This window comes from Gymnogyps californianus, chromosome 16, assembly GCF_018139145.2.
Source record: "Gymnogyps californianus isolate 813 chromosome 16, ASM1813914v2, whole genome shotgun sequence".
In the NCBI taxonomy this organism is placed as follows: domain Eukaryota; kingdom Metazoa; phylum Chordata; class Aves; order Accipitriformes; family Cathartidae; genus Gymnogyps; species Gymnogyps californianus.
In genome coordinates this window covers 2,271,047-2,290,391 of record NC_059486.1, presented here as the reverse complement: position 1 = coordinate 2,290,391, position 19,345 = coordinate 2,271,047, and positions in this window count along the sequence as shown.

Genomic DNA, 19,345 nt, shown 5'->3' with positions numbered 1-19,345 from the left:
AGATACCACACATACATTTAATACTTCCTCCCACATAATCCACACAGAGATGTATTCAACAAGCTTTATAAATATTTGAATGAGAAGAGGATTCTGCAAATAAAATAGATCCTAGTTTTATTTTCAGCTTAAATACTATACAAGCCTGTTGTCCCTTTGAGCAATTACTAGACATCAATTTTCTGCAGCAGTGTCTTCTCAGCCCATTCTTAGTTTTAGAAAACTGTGGGCCCAACTCTTCAATTTCTTAGCAATTAATCCTTTCTGAAGAAAGTGGGAACTGATATGCTCTGAACATCAGGACCTAGCTTCCTCAAATTAAGCCTTCAAAAATGCTGACATTTTGAATTAGTGGTACTTTTGAGTATTAGAGACACAACAATCAGCTTTCTAATTTGTAAACCCAGTTCAATAAAATGTTACCAATTTCATAGTCATGAATCCTAATAAATATTTCTCAAAAGCACTTTAAGATTGCTGGACAGCAGGTGTTAGTGAATGCTAGGCGTTATTATTTTTCTTGTGAAAATCCTATCAGCAACTCCATGCTGTGATATCTGGAAGAACAGCTTCCAATGAAGAAAAATTGCTTGTCACTTGCTGCCTCAAGATGCGAGATAGTTAAAGTTAAGCAGAAGCCATATTGCTGTGTTTTCTATTTCTTTCATAAAACACAAATAAAGTACCCTGTGGAAATATGTGAGCTGAAGTGACAGGCATCTCTTGAATGCTTTTAATTGCTGCCAAAAATAGTCTGAAGCTTTCACCAAAGTTAACACAGACAAAATTTCCATGGAAAGCATCAGTTCCATGTGAAAAGAAGTTAGCTATTTCATCAGTTAAAATAAAAACAGCAATTACACACTTTACCTCTTCTGAAAATTCCATTTTACCTTACAAGGGAGAGATATACAGATAATACCGTGCTCACATCAGTGGAGAACGCAAGAAGCTCAGAATGCCATCTTACTTATATCACTACATAGTAACATCATCCCCCACCACTAGTAGGCAGATTTTAATCATCTTCTTTTCATTATTGTTACAATAGTGCCTAATAATGCCAGTCAAGGACTAGAATCTCATTTGCTACACTCAGCATAAAGACAAAATGCTCCCAGCACGTTCAACAACAGACGTCTTTAAAATCATGCCTTCAGAGCTTCTAAAACCTTGTACCATTGATAAAAATTCAAGCTGAGTTTGCGGAAGATTTGCTCCCCAGTTACAAAAAGTTAATCTTCCCTCATTATAAATTTAATCAGTAAATGCTCCCCAGGCCAGACAAGAGAATCTCTCACTGACTGAAGTCCTATGCACTATAGTGTCAGCCATATACAATAGCTTTGGCCAAAGATGTTAGCACCACTTTGACGGCTCATCTCACCAGTGTTAGCAGATCACAGAGTGTATCTCATGCTATAGCTAGGCAGAAAACAGTTTTCTTATCTCACAAAACTTGCAATTACCTTTCTCTTCTTCTCGTCATTTATCATCAGCTCTCAAAGGATGCATTTTTTGATTGATTCCCACTCTTGCCATGAAACAGAAAGAGACTAAGATATCCAGGTACTCAAAGCACTCATGGAAAATTGTCACTGCCTGCTTCAGACCTGTGACCTGACCTAGATCTTTAACAGCGGCAGGTAAATTCTCCCAACATGAGGCTATTATCATTATGAGAGAGTATTCTGGGACAGGTGTCTCTTGTTTTAGCTGGAGGGGTCTGGACCTGAGGGACTACCCTGACAGTGTTCCCCAACCACATTCTTGACAAAAACGACCCATTAATGGGTGTTTTCTGAAACAAAACTGTTAAAAAAAACCCCAAAACATCCCGACCAGCTGTAGCCTAAAACCTGTATTTCCTGAACACTGACAACTCCCAGTCAAGTCAATGAATTCACAAGATGTACAAGATGCAGGATCAGGCTCCTTGTGGTTAAAATTACTATTTTTCCAGTTTTCTTTATTTAAGTTTCACTTCCCCGGTATCCAGAACAAACATACATCAGCATGAAAAGAACCCATTAATATGTCTAATGCTTTCCCCCTAAAACTACCATGATCTCACCACTTCCAAAGCCCAAAGGAAATTAAAGCACAGCTCAAGAGGACGGCGCTGAAGGATACAACTTAAAACCCAAGAAAGCTGGGAAATTTCTGTGCAAAGGCTGCAAATCTGGGCTTGGAAAGGAAAGAAGCTTACAATGAGCTGTAATAAAATTATTCCAGTCTGTAACCTGAAAAGAGAAAGCCTGCCATTCAGCAAACAGGAAATCCCAGAATTTATAGATGACCCTGTTACAAAGCAAATGTTTTGGAACAAATCGTTCTTTCCCTAGCGCCTGTTTTCCACTGTTCTCTGTCCTGCTCTTTCCCCTATAATACAAGGGCCAGAGCAGCACCGTCTGGCTGTCGCTGGTAGTGGCACTCCTCTGGCCTACACCCACTAACGCAAGATGAAGCGAGTAACCGAACAAGGGACTCTGAGCCTGAAAGTACGTCTGGTTTTTTTCAACTGTATCAGTTAGCATAATAAAAGGTATTACCCTCTCCCTATTAAACTTGCCTTTTTTTATTCCCACTGATCATTGTAACTGGAGTACAATTACTTTTCTACTAAAAAAAAAAAAAATGAAGTTTAGAAAAGCTTGTGAGTAGGTGTGTGACGTGCAGAACTTCTGCCCTCAGCCGATGTTAAATTTCACTTCATGTACTCCTTGTACATATGACAAAGGTGACTACACCAAGAAAAAAAAAAAAAGAAAAAATGATTAAAACAACCTTACCAGCTTCCCTACTTTTCTTCTGCTCATTATGTTTCAAAGACTCAAAGGCAACGGCGAGACAGCAGATGCAAAAGAAAAAGGGGGAGCTCTCATCACAGTAACCAAAGTGGTCAGAAGGAGAAATGCAGCTGGATGCCAGTCTAACCAAAACAAGAAAAGAAGGAGGTGCTCATCTGCCCTCTTACTTCCACCACACCCCTTCTCACTCCTTTGGGAGAGGGACACATGAAGTCAGGAAATACTGGTAAGAGCCATGAAGTGCATCCCACTCAACCTTTGGTGTCCATGTCCCCACAATAGCGAGATGAGCATCATCCAGAGGTTTGCAGGACAGCTGGAGTAGCACTCCCGTATTGCAAAGTGCCGTGTCTCAAAAAGCCTGGCTTGGGGACTCCTCCTTCCTCACTAGTCTTAATTCAGCAGCTAGCAGGGCAGACAGTCTTCCCTGCTGACACAGCGAGCATGTGTCCACACTTGTTTCAAGCAACAGGGTCATACAGCGGAGACTTTCTGTGGTATCTGTGGTTTTACAAAAGAATACGTGTGCCAAGGAGGGCCGGGCTCAGCTAAACGTGAGAAAGCAAAGCACGTGCTCCCAAAGGACGGTGTTCACTGTTCAGCATGACCTAAGGATTTAACTCCCGACAATATGGAAACCATCTATCAGAGAGAATCTTTCTTTTCTGTTCCTTTTCTTTCTCTCATCCTATCCCAGGACTGTTTAAAGTAACAAATAGAGCTTAAAAAAAACCCATTTTTCTTCTGCAGCTATCAAATTGTCTGGATTCCTACACACTTTAAAAAACAGATATTGAATATATCTCTCCTCAGCAAATTTATTCTGTAGCATAAAGCATTCCCCACAGGAAGTCTGTGAGGCTCAATCACGATGCCACAGTCAAGGGAAACTTAGACAGTCAAGGAAAATTTAGACTGATGTTTGAGAAGCCAGGACAAAAAGGATCAGCCCTTCTCAGGATGAAGAAAAGGTGCCTCAGCTAAGTGGGGCTGGCAGACCAGCACTGAAATACTTTTCAGATATGCAATTACAGTTATCCCTAGGGGTTTTGCTTTTGTGTTGTTGTTTTTTAAAACCCTTCTCCAGAGTCAACAATTTGCCTGAATCGCTTTTTATTCATTTCATCTTCATGACTTCTGAAGGCATCTAATGAGGCACTTTGAAGTTTGCCTGAAAATAAATCAGAATCAAAACAAAACAAAAAAAAAAAGCAACCACCCTGAGATGACATTAAATCTTTCTCCTGAAACTATAATCTTCAGGATTACAGCTCAGCTTTGTTTTGTTTTAACACTGTGCTATCTTTGGATTAATGGGCTTTGTTCTTACTATGTTAAAGTATCTTGGGGACCAAAATCCAAAATATGGCACCTATGATATGGTTATGCAGGCTTGATTGGCTGTATATAGAGTCAGGGCTGGGTCTCAAATTTAAAATTTGAGGTAAGCATTTTGTTATTTCAGGTTTTGTTCAGAACAATGTCTTAGCCTAGTTAGTTCTTAAAACACTGCAGGTGGGATTGTGCGTAATTTACAGTGAGGCAAATCTGGAGTCACTCGTGTTTTTCAGCAGAAAGTTTTAAATCTACAGTAGTTTGAGTGTATAATCTGGCCTCACATCTCTTAGCCAAACCCATATATAAACACTCATAAAGCTACAGAAGCAAACACAATTAAAAACATTATTTAACTTTATTCTCCAACTCCCTCCTGAATATCCCTCCACAAGGACACATACTTTTGAGTATTTTTTTTTAAAGAAGAAATCAAAGAAGTGGAAGATCTGTGGAGATGTGGCCAGTCTCTGCTGAGGCTGCAGCTTGCCAGATCAATCAGCTTTGTGATTACTGCCATCAGTTGAAGAATTTCTTTCTTCATTTTAAGGAAAAAAAAAAAAAAAAAAAAGCTTTTCTATTTTTGAAGAAAGCTATCAACATTTTGTTATACAAAAACATTTGAGCTGTCTTGTGATGGGCCCAATTGTACTGTGAGCTAGTTCTTCCTGAAGGGAGTCTGCAGGCTTCAGCCAGTTTATTCAATCATCTGTGCAAAGATTGATAATGTAGATGTGAGTAAGAGGCTGGAATTGTCAGCCTGTCTGAACACTGACAGCTACAGACAGATTTTCAAAGCAGCTCAGCTCCCACATATAAATGGCCACCACTTAAAAACTGCCTTGCACATAAGAGCCCATCAGCATGTTGTTTGTTGAGCAATTTTTGAAATCCAGCCACACAGCGAGTATGCAAAGGTAGCCAGTCTGCACGGAGGGAATCCGTTTCAGATTATCACATGGTATTGTGCCATCAGCGCATGTGTTAGAAGAGGAGTTTGTTTTTTCACTGTGTGTTTTGTTAAAGCCAAATCCTAGGAAGGAAGTGAGTCTTGGCACTAATTAGAGCATCCACATTGTTTCAAAATACAGGCAGGAACGGTAACAACTTATCTCACTATTTGCCTACATTTTTCTTTCTGCAACCACACACAGATGATAAGTTTGTAAATTTTTCTGAGAGCCACGAGTTCTGCTGTTTTAACTGACTGAAGTTCAATGGAAGCAAGAATAGAGCTGATGGTAGGACACTCTTCCATGCAGCACCTCAAAGTGTGTCCAGTTTGACACATGGATGGGATTAAATTTGACCTAGGTTCCTATAGCTGACACTTCTACCCTTACTTCTACAAAGCAAGAGTTTGAAAGGGTCCCTCTTGGGCAGCACCTTCTCTTCTTGCTGAAGTTTAAGACCAAAATTTCTGGATTCTTGTATAGCACTTTCTAACTAAAAAAAGGTTCACTTCAGAATACATCTCATATACAAGCTGACAGTTAGTTTGCCAGGAACTGGGAGTTTTAGTCAGTGCTGTGTGGTTTCTGCAAGCAGTTTTGATGTGAACAGCAACACACGTAACTAGTGAGTCACATAATGAAGCTTCACTGCTGGAAGGCAAGGAGGGCACAGCAAGCCACACCTTGGACATTTTGCCCATACCTTTCTGCTACTCACACCAAAACATCACTAGCTGCGCAGTTGCTGTTTGGAAAGATTTTCATAACTTCATGATGCACCAACATGGTATTTGAGACAGCCTGTGCCTAGACAGCACATACCCTTTGTTCCCCGATGGCAAATTCAAAATTACTACCTGCAACCACTATTCACCTTCAAGTTTCTCTCCAAATTTCTCAACTCTGAGGAAGCTGTACAGCATTAGGCACAAATCTTATTGCAATTAAAGTATCTTTCAAGATATGTAGGCCATATTACTGAGAGATGGAATAAGGACAAATGAAAAAAAAATCATAAAGTAATTGTTTGCAAATGTGCACAAAAGATAAGTTGCTTTATGACAACTCTCTCTTACCTGAAAGTAGCATTTTGGGGAGAGAAAAGTTCTTTCTTCTTCAAGGCCTTGCTTTTCAAACACATAAATATAAGCTACTAATTCATTATTCTGATGTTGATAAGTAAGAAAACAACCTACCAGCTTATTTATGTGCTTTAGATAGCTAATTTTGCTCCAACAGGCTGCTAGAGAAGTAGCTATTTCATTTTCACAGCTGTTAGAGCCTGTTCTAAGACACACTTACACTGAACTCTCCCTTGGGAGTTTTGTTACTATTTAACCTTAGATTAGAAGGAAGCTTTTTAACAAGTATTTCTGAACTAAAACCATATGTCTGTCCTTTGCATATTTAAAATAGAGCAACTGATAAACAACATTCACCACACTGCAATGCAACTTCAGTGACAAGAACAATTGCTCCAGTACTGCTAGGAAACTCAGCACAATACTGCATTATAAATTAAGAAACCACATAATAATATTCTCTCTACTGGGTAAAGATATACTCCGAGCCCTGCCTAAGTCCAAAGTGGATGATGGGGTTTGGTGGCCAAGTATTACATGACTGTTAGTAGGTCTACTTTCAAGGGGGGTAAAATGTAAAAGAGAGAGAATAGGTAGGTAGTGGACTTGTTTGCTACATTTGTGAAGCAGCAACCATTTAACAGTCTATCCTAGTTAGAAGCAGCTAAATAGCAGGCTTTAGATCCAAGAAACTAAAGCATTCATAGACAAAATTCATATTTCAGTTGAGTTATTGCTATAAATAATAAATAGGAACTTAAGAAGCTGACTGTACTGTGGAAGTCCAAGTCAGAGATGAGACAGAAACTTCTGTGAGTGGATAAGTGTGAAAAAACTCCTTTGTATGTTGATTTAAGCTCTAGAAACAGCAGGTATATTGACTCTGAAGCTTAAAAACAGAAGTCTGATTGAATTCTATTATGAAGACATACTTAACTAGTTTTTCTCTCCTTTGCAGTGTCACCAGTGATGCCTATGCAATTCGATACCTCTGCCACTACTTTGTAAATTTAATGAAGTGGCAAAAGAATCCCAGCTGTCAGCCTAAAAAGATTTGGGTAACCAACAGTATGTTCTGTTAATATAAATAAAGCCTAGATCTCCATAAAATCATGGCCTTCAAACATTTTCTCCGTAAAAGATAAAATTAAGATAGTTGTACTTCCCTCAGGCCCATTTGAATTAGGCAAGAATCCTCAAGGACAAATGAACAAACTTAGCTCAGTCTGGAGTAGCTTTTTAACTACATAGTTAAGTCCACTGATAGGTGGGAAATCTCCTTATACCTAGCGAGACACTTGCAGAGGGGTTCTTGGTGGGATCACAGCATTGGTCAGAAGAGGTTCTTAAGATCTTGCAAGAGATTCATATAGACCTGAAGTATGTCTTCAAGTCAAAACCCATACTCAAAGCATCACAAGATTCACCTGTCAGCAGAACCTGAATTCTTAGATGCACTCTTCCTCGCATTTTCTTTTAGTATGAGAGAAGACTCCCGAAGATCTGAATGTACAGCTGCATGGCAACTACAACTTCCTGTTTATACTGAACATAGACAAACTGTGACCTAACATCATCCATATAAAGTGGTATGTACTTCAGGGAGACTATTAAAATAAATACAAATGCACACAACAATGACATCCTTAATGCCACGGCATTCGAAATGCAACTTCAGTTGCATCTCTGTGCTAATAAGTGAGAACTTGCAGATACATTAATCACGAAAAATGTGCATGATGCCTTTCTTCATGCATTTTCTTGGCACTGTCTTCAAGATAACTGAATGCATTTGGCCTTATTTTCACCTACAACTGCCCTGATTTAAGTAAAGAGTGACTTCAAACCCATTTAGTCAAATGCTGGCAGAAGTCTATAAGATATGTTTATTTTGGTTAGCTAACATGGACTGGGAATACACAGTAAACCAAAGCTAAACATGAGTAAGACCCTCTTAAATTGAAATAAAGTTGTCTGCATTGTGAATGCTTAAGTAAAGCTAGTTTAAAATTCTGCTCCAATTGAATCAGCCTCACTTTCCCATCTAGATGAGGCCCCTGTTTCAAAGGCACTCTTTTTGCCTGTCAAGTGCAAGGTAGTTTTGTGGGTTGGTAAACATTCTGTTGAGCAGTTCTGAGACAATTGCAGGCCACTAGATACTTTGGGGAAAAGATCTGTTAAGTACCCAAAAAAAGAAACTAACCTTTGTGTCCTGTTTAAAAGAAAAACAGTTTATAAACTGTAGATGAACCTCTTATCTGGTAAATCTCAAAATCCATGAATTCGCTTGGAAAACAGCAGTGCAGGGGAGGAAGGCATTATAAATCATCTAGAACAAGAAATATAGACCCTGAGTCCATCTCATTATTGCTGGGCAGAGCACATACAAGTTTTTCTGGCTATTGAATAATACCTTTTTTTTTTTTTTTTTTTTTACTTTTATATAGGCAATCACCACTGTATGTACTATATCTAGTATCACCGGAGCGGATTTGCAAGGGAAGAGGGGGGCAGAGGGAGAAAGAAAGAAGCTGCCAGCATTGGGCTGCAGCTCAGCCAATGCTTGATTGCAGGTATAAACATTACACGCTGTATCAGCAAAGCTGTAGAGAGTGAGCCATAAACCTCCCAGGAGGGGCTTTACAGGGAAGGCTGACAATGCAAGTTCAGAGTCAGTGTGTTATTTGGAGACATCCTGAGCAGCTAAAAATACATAGCAGCCTTTAGGAAGAAAGCAAAAGGGAAATATCTTCCTCTTTCCAATGCAAAGGGGTGGGGGGAAAGGAAGGAAAGAAAGCATTATCAAAAAACACACGGAACATCTAGCTTGGGGAAATCCTACATGTGCGTATGTAAGCAGGTAAGCCACCTGTGCTGCCAGTTGTAGCAGTAAGATCCCGATGCTTGAAATGACTTTAAATGTGGGAAAGGCTGTAGCCAGGGGCTTGCTCTAATCATCATTGTACTATCACCTTTAATAACTTGTCTCTGCTTCGGCAGATCCAGCACTCACATAGCAGCTATTAAAACTGAATTGCTTTCATTAATACGATTTCCACATTCCTTCTGTGCATGTATCCCTATGTCCTCTATAAACAAACACTGAGCTTTACCATAAGAACTGACAGCAGAAAAATATCCCCATTTTATAAGGTGTGACAGATGCAAGAGACTCGCAATGTTCGGGCTAGAACACATAATCAGGAGTGCTACCTCATGTTTCATCATACCATGTTCCTCCCATAGGCTGCCAGTATTTTGCTGAGACCCATGGCCTGAATATGTTACTGAGCAAAAAAGAGCAAAGCAGTTATGAAGCCAAGAACTCCAAAATGGCTCTTAAAACTGTGGCCACATTTTCAAGCAATTCTCCTCTTCGTAGTACCCATTCAGAAAAACTGTTGGCAATGGGCAGGCAGTTCTGCAAGCAGCCTGTGCAACTTCAAAAACCTGCCCTAAGAGATGGGGTCTATTCCTAATGTGGCACGGGACTAGAAATACTCTGTAATAGAAGGAACGACTGGCAGAGTGTTTATTGCTGCTAGTGATGAAGGAGGCAGAGGAAACCCACCTTGACTTTCAGATTCCATTTTGAATCTGCAGGACTGCACCTAGGGCTTTTTTTTTTAACCTGTAAATGAAGTGAAGCTGATCTGTAGTCACTGAAACAAACCTGGAATCTATAATGCTAACTATCTATCTAGCAAGATATAAATAATGAAATGCAAACTATTAATTTTCAAAAGAGAAGCATCCTTTAGGACGAATGTTCAATCATTCATTAAAACAAGAAAGGTAGAAGTGGGATCAGCTGGTATTAGTTATAAAGGATTAAATTGCCTGCAAAGTCAGATGCCCTTTAGAAAAGCATTTCTAGTTCCATCTGATTAAATAGGAGCTACGTTCTCTAACCTTCTTGCTCTAATGCCAATAGAGTTTGAAGCTGCCCCAAGGAATCTTTCTTCTAGAACTGCCCAGTGTAAGGCCTCAATCACTCTGGGAACTCAGGTCAGGACTCAGAAAAGCTTTTTTTTTTTTCTCTGTTACCTGAACGAGAGGTACTCTGATGAGTAAAGGCAGGGGGAGATGTCAAAGGTGGCATTTTATATTCAGTGTGTGTGAATATCTCAGAATGATACTGTGAGAATAGACCTTGATTATACCTAACGATCAAGTGAGATTATGTAAATTCAAACTAAACTATCTGCATTATTTTAAGAAGCCCCACGATGTAGGATGAAGGTACTGAATAACTAGGCTACAAACATAACCAAGTAAATTGAGTTATTACTTCCAGTGAGTAGAGATTCTGCAATACCATAACTACTACAGAGAGACGAACTGCAATCTTGATATAAAAGGTAATTTAGAATGTGGCTCATGTTGTAACATTGTCCTGGAAATAAGTTTAGAGCAGTTCCTAGTGCCAGGAGGAGTTGCTGCCTCTGCTGTAGATGTTATGTGACCCTGAATAAATTACTCAGACTTCCAGTTTATCAGCCTATACCATAAGGATGACATGCATCTCAAAGGTGTTTAAAGAATTAACTCCTTAATGTTTGTAAAATGATTTGAGATCCCTCTCTAGACGGTGCTGTAGAAGGGCAGACTTATTACTGCAGTCATTACGGCTTTCAATAGATTTTAACTATGATAAGGAAAGCTCCTGCAGGAATGCACTGCTAGGAAACTTAATGCAGCTGTTAATCCTGGAAGGCTCTGATTTGCAGAACTATGTCCAGAATGTGCAAAGAGTTGGGCTGTGAATAAAAATGACCTTTTACATTCTCAAGCTTTTACTACTGTAAAACTATGGAGCATCACATATATTTCAAGTATAAAAAGAGTATTCATGCTCCCAGATGGCCAGCAGGCCCCTCCACCAATTTGCCAGGCCCAGAAACGAGGCAAAAGGAGTTCTAATAAAGCAAAAAGGCTAACTGGCAAGCAGGGCTAAGGAAGGACCAAGAATTTGGAGTGTAGAGATCTTTGCAGAACAAGACTGGGATGCCTTAGCAGAGGAAGCATGTGTAACAGCTAGCAAAAGGTGAGAGGCCTCCATTTTCAGAAGCAATAAATTTAATGAAGATCCAAACTGACAATCTGAATATGCATCTATCTTCGCCTTTTCTCCTTCCTGCCTGTATCATTTCCTTGGGGAAGATTTCAGTTCTTGTTCACCTCTGTTGTGATTCCCTTGAAGTCTCAGCTGTTCCAGGGAAAGTAAATAGAGTTTAAAATTAATTATCAATTAAAATGAGGTTAATCAGCACCAGGCTTGTCATCTATTATCCTTGTAAGTGAGACAATCCTGTCCTCCTGCAAAACCCCTACAAGGAACAAGGCCAATAAGACTCAGCAACAAAGCCTGTTCCCTTGTGACCTTTGCTATGTTTAGGAAGAACAGCTAAAATAAGCTCTAATCCTCAGCCAGGCCAAACACTGTTGAGAACAACTATATTTAACCCTTTTGATGCACTGTGTATGCAAAGTGTCTGAACAGCAGAATGTGTTTATTGTCCTATACCGCTTGTTGCTATGTTAGTTAGCATTCACTGGATATGGCCTTCCTAGCATGGAAGGAGTTAACTTCTCCAAAGCCCTTAGCCACTACATCAGAACATGTCATACCCTGGATTTTTTGGTCCTAATGGGATATTCTGGCTTATACAATCATTTACACAAGGCCTTTGTTTCAAATGCCTTCCACATTTACTGTGGTGATCTCCCTATTCAGATGAAAAGGACTATGCAGGCAGCTTCCTAGAAAGCCAAAAAGTCTGAATACACTTACCTGCAATTTTGAATTGTTAAAGAAGGAAGAAATCTCACCACTGACACATGCAATCTATGAAATGTAACACTTTCCCAGACATATAGCAGATATATAGCATGCCTGGGCTCTGGCCTGCGCAAATGACTTATCTGCCTTTATATCCAAGAAATCTTTTAAGGAACAACTTAATTTTTACCTATCAGTTTCCATATCCATAAAGTGAGAAAGTATTTAGCAGGGTAAAAAAAAAAAATTTTGTATAATAAGGAGAAAATATCTATGAATGCAGGATATACCTGCGTCTCAGGATTCAGATTTACGCATATTTCTATTAACCAGGGGATAGGCACAGACATGTGACAGGATGCCTTGTGTAGTGCCAATGCTGCTTCAGAAGCACCCTTGTCTAATAATCCCCGTGAGTCCCCAAAGCTTTTCTTAGAATTTTATTGCTTGCTACAAATATGGAGAAGGAGACTTTCAGAGGCAGAAGTGAGAGTTGAAAGAACTCAAATCCTATTGAGTTGAAAAGACAACATGAGCACTTTGCTCCATTTTGCATGTTTAAAATCTCCCAGAATCGGTTTTGGACCTTGAACCTTTAACACTGCATTAGAAAAGAATGCTGATTTTTCTGAATCTGGGCATTGCCTGCTCTTCCTTGCATTCAAAACCATCAAACAGAACAGAAAGATACATGTCCCTTCTTTAGCGTCTCTTTGACCTTTATGTTCATCTGTTTTTTTCTGTTCCTATTTTAAAATAATTCAGTAGTGCGTGTGTGCATGCACTAAACTTTACTCTCAAAATATGTATTTAAAAAAAAAAAAACAAACAAACCACAAGAACAATTTGTTCCAATCTGCCTCTGCAAGTTGTTAAGGGGGAAGCTCAGCTGTCACTGCCCTAATGGGCTTTATGCAAAGAGCTTCCTGCCAAGAACTGCCACAGAGCTCCAGCCTTTGCCTTTGCTAAGGCTTCCTGTAGGTCCTCAAATAAATGGAGTTGATCTATATGATCTGGAGAACAGCATACCAGAGGATGCAAAAGCAATAGATTCCAAAACTGGAAAACCTTGATGCTCAGCTATGCAAAGGTGGACCTAGCCCCTATTTGTGAATAGGAGATGCTACAGAGAAGCCCCAAGGAACAGAGTACAAATGGAGAGGGTACACAAGAGACAGGGTATGCAAAGGATATGGAGTCAATTAACAGGATGGGAAAGCAACAAGTTCTCTAGATTCCTTCACTACAGTCCTTTGACCCTGATGTAAAGATGGCAGAGACAGAAAAGAAAGAAAGCAAATATGGTTGTGGTGAGGCTTCATGTGAGAACCAAACCTGTGTGAAGCCCCACATGAAAACATGTTTGCCTGCTGCAATTTCTTCTCTAGTGTGACATAGATACCCATATATGATTATTGTAAAATAGCTTTGTTGATTCGCTAAATTTCGTTAAAAGAAAACTTTTACTTAAGAGAAGCCTTGGCATGATAACATAGGGTTACACGGTAGGAAAGAAAAGAATTAGACTTTGCAGGGATTTACAGCAAGGAAATTCTGGAGAGCCCAGGGTATCAATGTCAATGGTTTCCCACAGGCAGGTTACTCAACTAACAGATTCCAGTCTAAGACCAGTTCACGGATGAGTTTTGCCTGGGCCTCAGTGGGACACATAAAGTATGTTGTTTCATGAATTTCTGCTGAAGATCCTCTATTTTTACAATTCTTTCACCGAGCAGCTGCTATCACGGCCAGTGGGCCCCACCTGGCTGTCTCACTGGAGCCAGAGCTGTACACTGCTTCTTTGTGGAGCAGGTCTTAGTAAAATTATGTGGTAAAAGTTAATTCGTTATCTCTCTTCTAGGAGAAGAGTGAGATATGGAAACAGGTCCATATTGTAGAGTAGTCTGCTCAATATCAGCGAACAGACATTACATTCTCTATCTTTTGGGCACCCAAAAGTGGACCTTAAAATCTGCCTTCAGAGGCAGACACATATAACCACCTTCTAAAGATCTCGGCTAACCACCACTGCTCTGGGAAACACAAGGGCTGGGATGCAGATGTGCACTCTTGGAATCCCACTGTGACTTGGATTTCTGTATCCAGTTACTGTCTCAACAAAGACATTTGTAAAATGAAGCTGTCTTCACCCTCCCCCTTCTCTCTTGCTGCATTACTGGTATCTATTTTTGGTCGGGGGTTTTTGTTGGTTTTTTTTTTTCAAGTGTTCCACTTAGAACATTTTGCTGTGTTCTTTGCCACAGTGCTTGAGACCTCTGTGCTCAGGATGCAAGCAGTGTGTACCTGGCTTCTTTCACGGAAAGCTGGAATCAGAAAGGGGTTCTCCTTGACTTACAAATTCCAATCTTTTAAGTCTTAGTGAACTGAGGAAAAGCAGGGGAGAAAACCCCTGCTGATCTGGATGCTTTCATTTTGTGTAATCTTTCATGCATACCAAATATTATATTGCTTTATTTATTCTAGTCTAGTTAAAAAGGTAATATTCCTACCCACCTATGCATGTGCACATGTACACAGAATACCGAAGATTTATACTAACAACTGTTCCTGAACAGAAACGGTCGGTTATACTTCAGCACCGGTACAATAGCATTTACAGTACAGACTGGATACACGTATTACTATTTTATAAGGAAAATCACACCTTTATTCAATCAGTTTTACACACAGAAAACCTCCATGCAGACAAAGCCCAGGGAGCAGAATGGAGTTGAGGGACTCCACTTGCTTGCTTGCCTACCCCCGCCCCGTCACCCTGGGATTTGCTCCTGGCTCCGGCTGTGAGGAGGTGTGGGATGCCCCCTAGTGATGCAATGTTCCTATCTTTGGAAATACGTTTTTGCTTCCCGTGTGGCTTTTGAGGTCTCTGGACAAACAGCAGCTCGTGGCCTAAGCAAGGCAAAGCAGTTAAAAGCATTAGTGATAATACCACCACATCCTCAGCCTTGGGGAAAAAGAGGCACTGTGCACATGTCACTTGGCTGTTGCGAGTCCTGCTTTTCTGACAGGACTGTGCGGACCAGGGTTGGCAGGCTGCAGAAGGAACCTTACACAGAGCACCTCTGTCAGAAGGAATGTCTCTGTGACACCTCGCAGGAAGAAGGGAGATTGAGGGAAGGGTGGCCTGCGTCCTCTTAACCTTTGGTTAATGACTGTCTCTGGCAGAAACTCTTGTCTGGGAAGGTGGATTTTAACGATGGGCCTCTAATGGGCAAGAATGTAAGAGCAGAAGAATTAGGTACAGGTAAGAAGGCTGTAGACAATATTACAAGAGAGAGGAAGCAGTGACCCAGTGCTTGAGTGGTCAGCGGGGCACAGGCTCTAACTTCAAATCAGTGTTTAGTCATTGGGGAATATATGTACACAAGGCTGTAATTTCTATTTGTTTATCGTGCCTCTAACTTCCATTAGACAGGTGATATTTACACACACTGACAACTGCCAGTCTAAGGACTTGGTTCATGTTGAAACCCATTGTTCCTACTTCTCATGAACCCCATGATCAGACCCTCCACCTGAGCCTGGAAAAGCAGTAGCAATTAGGACAAGCCTCTCATCATTCTGCAGGCACAGAATGCATACGACATTGATAGATAATGGAAAGTGAGTATGAAGCACACTCCAGAGACTTTTTGCAGCATACTGACATCTGTGAGGATGCTGTCATTTCCCAGCAGCTAAGCAGGTATTCTTCAACAGACTCCCCTAAGGATACTAAGGCACTCCCAAACTGAACTGTTGCTGTCAGTACCAACTTTAGTAAATCCTAATTTCTTCTAATTGTTAAGGATCACAGGGTACTTGCCATATTGGAAGTGTTTACTCAGATAAACCTGGCCAAATTAGAGTTAGTGTACCTATCTTCACGTTCAGCTGAATATTTTCTTTTCAAGAGGTTTTAGAGCAGCTTAGAAGAGCCAAGATCAAGGGGGATGGAGTGTGCCCTTGTATGACTGGATCAGCTCCATCGCAATTATTCGATTCCACAAGAGGTCACTAACAATCTGTGCCCTGCGCCTCTGCCAGGACGCAGCAGAGAGCGGCCGCTGCCTCCTCTTTGGCACCAGAAGAAGCATCATGGTGCCAGACACAAAACAGAAGATCACTTCCTGAAAGGCGAGCTATAGCCAAGTGTCCAGCTGCACTGCCTTCAAAATGTATGAAAAACATGTAGCATTAGAAAAGCACTGTGGAAGACGGCAATTAAAGCTCATCTACACACTAACTAGGATTAAGTCAGTTTTAAGATACTACAGCCAAAGGAGATAGGTACACACAGACTTGCATTGAAATAATTGTCAGAATAAATCAAAACAGATTTTGGTTAATTTAGTTTAAGGTGTAAGTAGACAAGCCCTGGCTTTTGGAACCACAGTAGAAGAAACAAATTAAACTTGCCTCCAAGTAAGATAAGCAGTAAATATTTTGATGTGCTCAGGGTCCCACTAAACTAGGAGATCTGAAATCCATCAAGCAAACTCTCTTACATCATACAAATAATAGCAAAAAACTTGGTGACATTCATCATTTTCTTTTAAAATGTCAAACAAGAGTGCAAGACTGATAGCCTGGCAATGCTGCTGCTGCTGTCAGCAACTCATTTAATCAATGGAGATGTTAATTCTAATAATGTCCTGGACTCCATTTAATTTTTATTACATCATTGTTTTTTCTCAGTCAAATTGTGCACTGCTCAAATAAGTGCTTTGTTTTACAAATAAGTGCTTTGTATTTGATATTGTCTTTCTCCATCTTGAACCTTCTTCTCTGCCACTTACACTTTTGCTTAGCTTACATATTATTTGGCTGAGATTTGAAAAGCTAAAGCTCCATCTGCTCTGATACTGAAGATCCAACGGTACATTTAATTTTGAATAGCCTTTTGCCCCAGATTCTTGGTTAAGATTCTGCCCATGGATAATATCCACAGCATGCTAGTTCCATTGTCACCTTCTTTCCCCTAGACATTGGTGCATTTCAGTGACACTATCAAATATGAAATACTGCTATTCTTGACACATCTTGTATTCTTGTTCTTTCAGGTCTTTTGATCCCTCACCATTTGCATAGCTTCCTTACTTTAACACCAATAATCCAAGCTAAACTACAGTGCAAGCCAATAGGGAAAATAGCTCCAGACCTTGGATAATAAGAAAAACTAAATTATTTGGTATCTTAGCCGCTCAGCAGCTTATATGAAAGCAAATAAAACAATGTTCCTCATTATCTGAAGCATATCAGGCAATTCCTTTCAGAAGACAAGTTGCGAATTATTTCTAGTGAAATGATAACTCTTCTTTAAGGGTCAGCAGCTCTTTTAGGGCCCTTCCCACCCCTCTCCACCCTCCATGAAATGGATTTTAAAACAGAAGATACAAAAATCCAATAATTTGTCTTGCTTGTATGAGTAAAATTATCCTCCAACATAAACACACAGATATGCTAAATGCAAGTTGAATGTGGCCAGAAGGGATGAAAAACAAAGAAAGAATTAAATTAAAAGCAAATGGAGAAATGGGAAACTAGCAAATGTAACTTTTAAAATAGCTCCTGTGGTGATTGCAGGTCTTCAAAACCACTTGAATACAGCCAGAATGTTTATCACCTCAGAAGAAGCAATCTTGTGAAATCCAGGTCTCGTAGTTTTTTAATAGCAGATTGCTGAGTTTTTTAAGTATCAGTTCAGTAATTAAAAGTCCAGTTGTTTTATATAGGAGCAGATTAAGAGATTTCCACACTTGCTGCTTTGCTTCTAAAGCCAGAAGAATGACAACACTGTCAAAAACAGGTGCTACTGCAACAATCTTCCTAGATTTCTCTTGGACTTAAAAATTTATATCTGTTTATGTTAATATTATGTTAATAATTTCTCAGTTTTGCTAAAGACACATAAAATTTATACGTGATTTCCCAACACACATGAATGTGTGGAAGTGATCCCAAGGCTGAAATTCTGTATAATTGCCTTTGCGGCAGAGTTCATCCTTCCTACTCAGGTACTGTAACTAATTTATTACATGTGTCTTATGTCTGAGTTTGTCAGCACTTAATTATATCCTAAAGAACTGGCTCGTCTGTCCTGACAAACTACTGCTCTCCATGTTGCTGTTCTTATTAGGACATGGAACACTTGTAGCTCAACATTATATAACCAGTAATGCAACAGCAGATCAGCTCAGGATGGACTGCAGCCTCCTGTAAGCCAGAGCTGTGTCATCTAAATAGAGCATGAGGTTTGGTCTCTGCAGCCACCTTCAGCATTCCCAAATAACAGTAGCAGCTGGGACCCAAACCTTCGGTTCAGGCAATCACTCAGTCAGCCAGGCAAACTCAGTCACCGATTGTCAGGCTGGAAATTGCATTCACGCAGGTACTTACATACATAGGCTCTCAGGTTTAAAACATTCAGTCTCACCAAAATTCATGTAATTTAAGGCCAGTATATACCTTTAAGTAGCTTTAACTGACCTTTTAAAATCAGACAGCTATATTTCAGCCACTCAGCTTGTGTTTGGCTAAAGCATGTCTCTCCAGAAAGGCTTGTAGTTTAGATTCATAACAAAGTGCCAGCTTTGGGATCTTGAGAATCAGTACAAGGCAACTTCATTTGAACAATGTTAAATTTTCAGTGGCTGCAACAATGCAGTTTAAAACATATGTGCCATTTTGCAGAATTATTCGGGTTTGTTTTATTTAAGCCTTAACAGTAACTATTTTACTTCACTTTTGGCAGAGTTTTGTACTATATGTAGAGATAGGGTCAGTCTGTTCATTACGAATGGTTCAGTTTAAATTAGACACAGTAAAGCACTCAGTCCAGGGCAGGACTACTTAAATTATTAATTGCTAAATATATTTTTCTCCCACTCACCCTTTTTTTTTTTTTTAAACATTTAGTACTTTAGTTTTTAACAGTGTCATGCCACTGCTGCTACAGACACCCCACTTTTCCATTTTCATAATAAACAGACCCAACCGTTGCTCGAAGAGCTGGTCCTGTAATGCCACATTTCCTGTGCCCCTCTCTTCCACGGAAGCATTGAGATTGTAGGGAGGATCTGTATGTTTGGGTTTGGATGCTGTGACTTACTGGGAAAAAAGAAAGTAGACATTGCTCCTTCATGTGAAATTCTCTAGGCAGGCCACATACATGCAAGAGCAGACAGAAGAATATGCTTTGTCACATAAACTTCTATACACACAGGAGCACTGAAACGTTGAATAGATCACACAGCCTGAAAGTGGCTTAGAGAAATCATTTCTGGATAGTTTAATGTCTATGCCAATAAAGCCATTGGTTGAGCTGGTCTTTTTAATGCTTTGTGTGCCTTGGAACACACTTTTACTACATGCAGTAGTGTA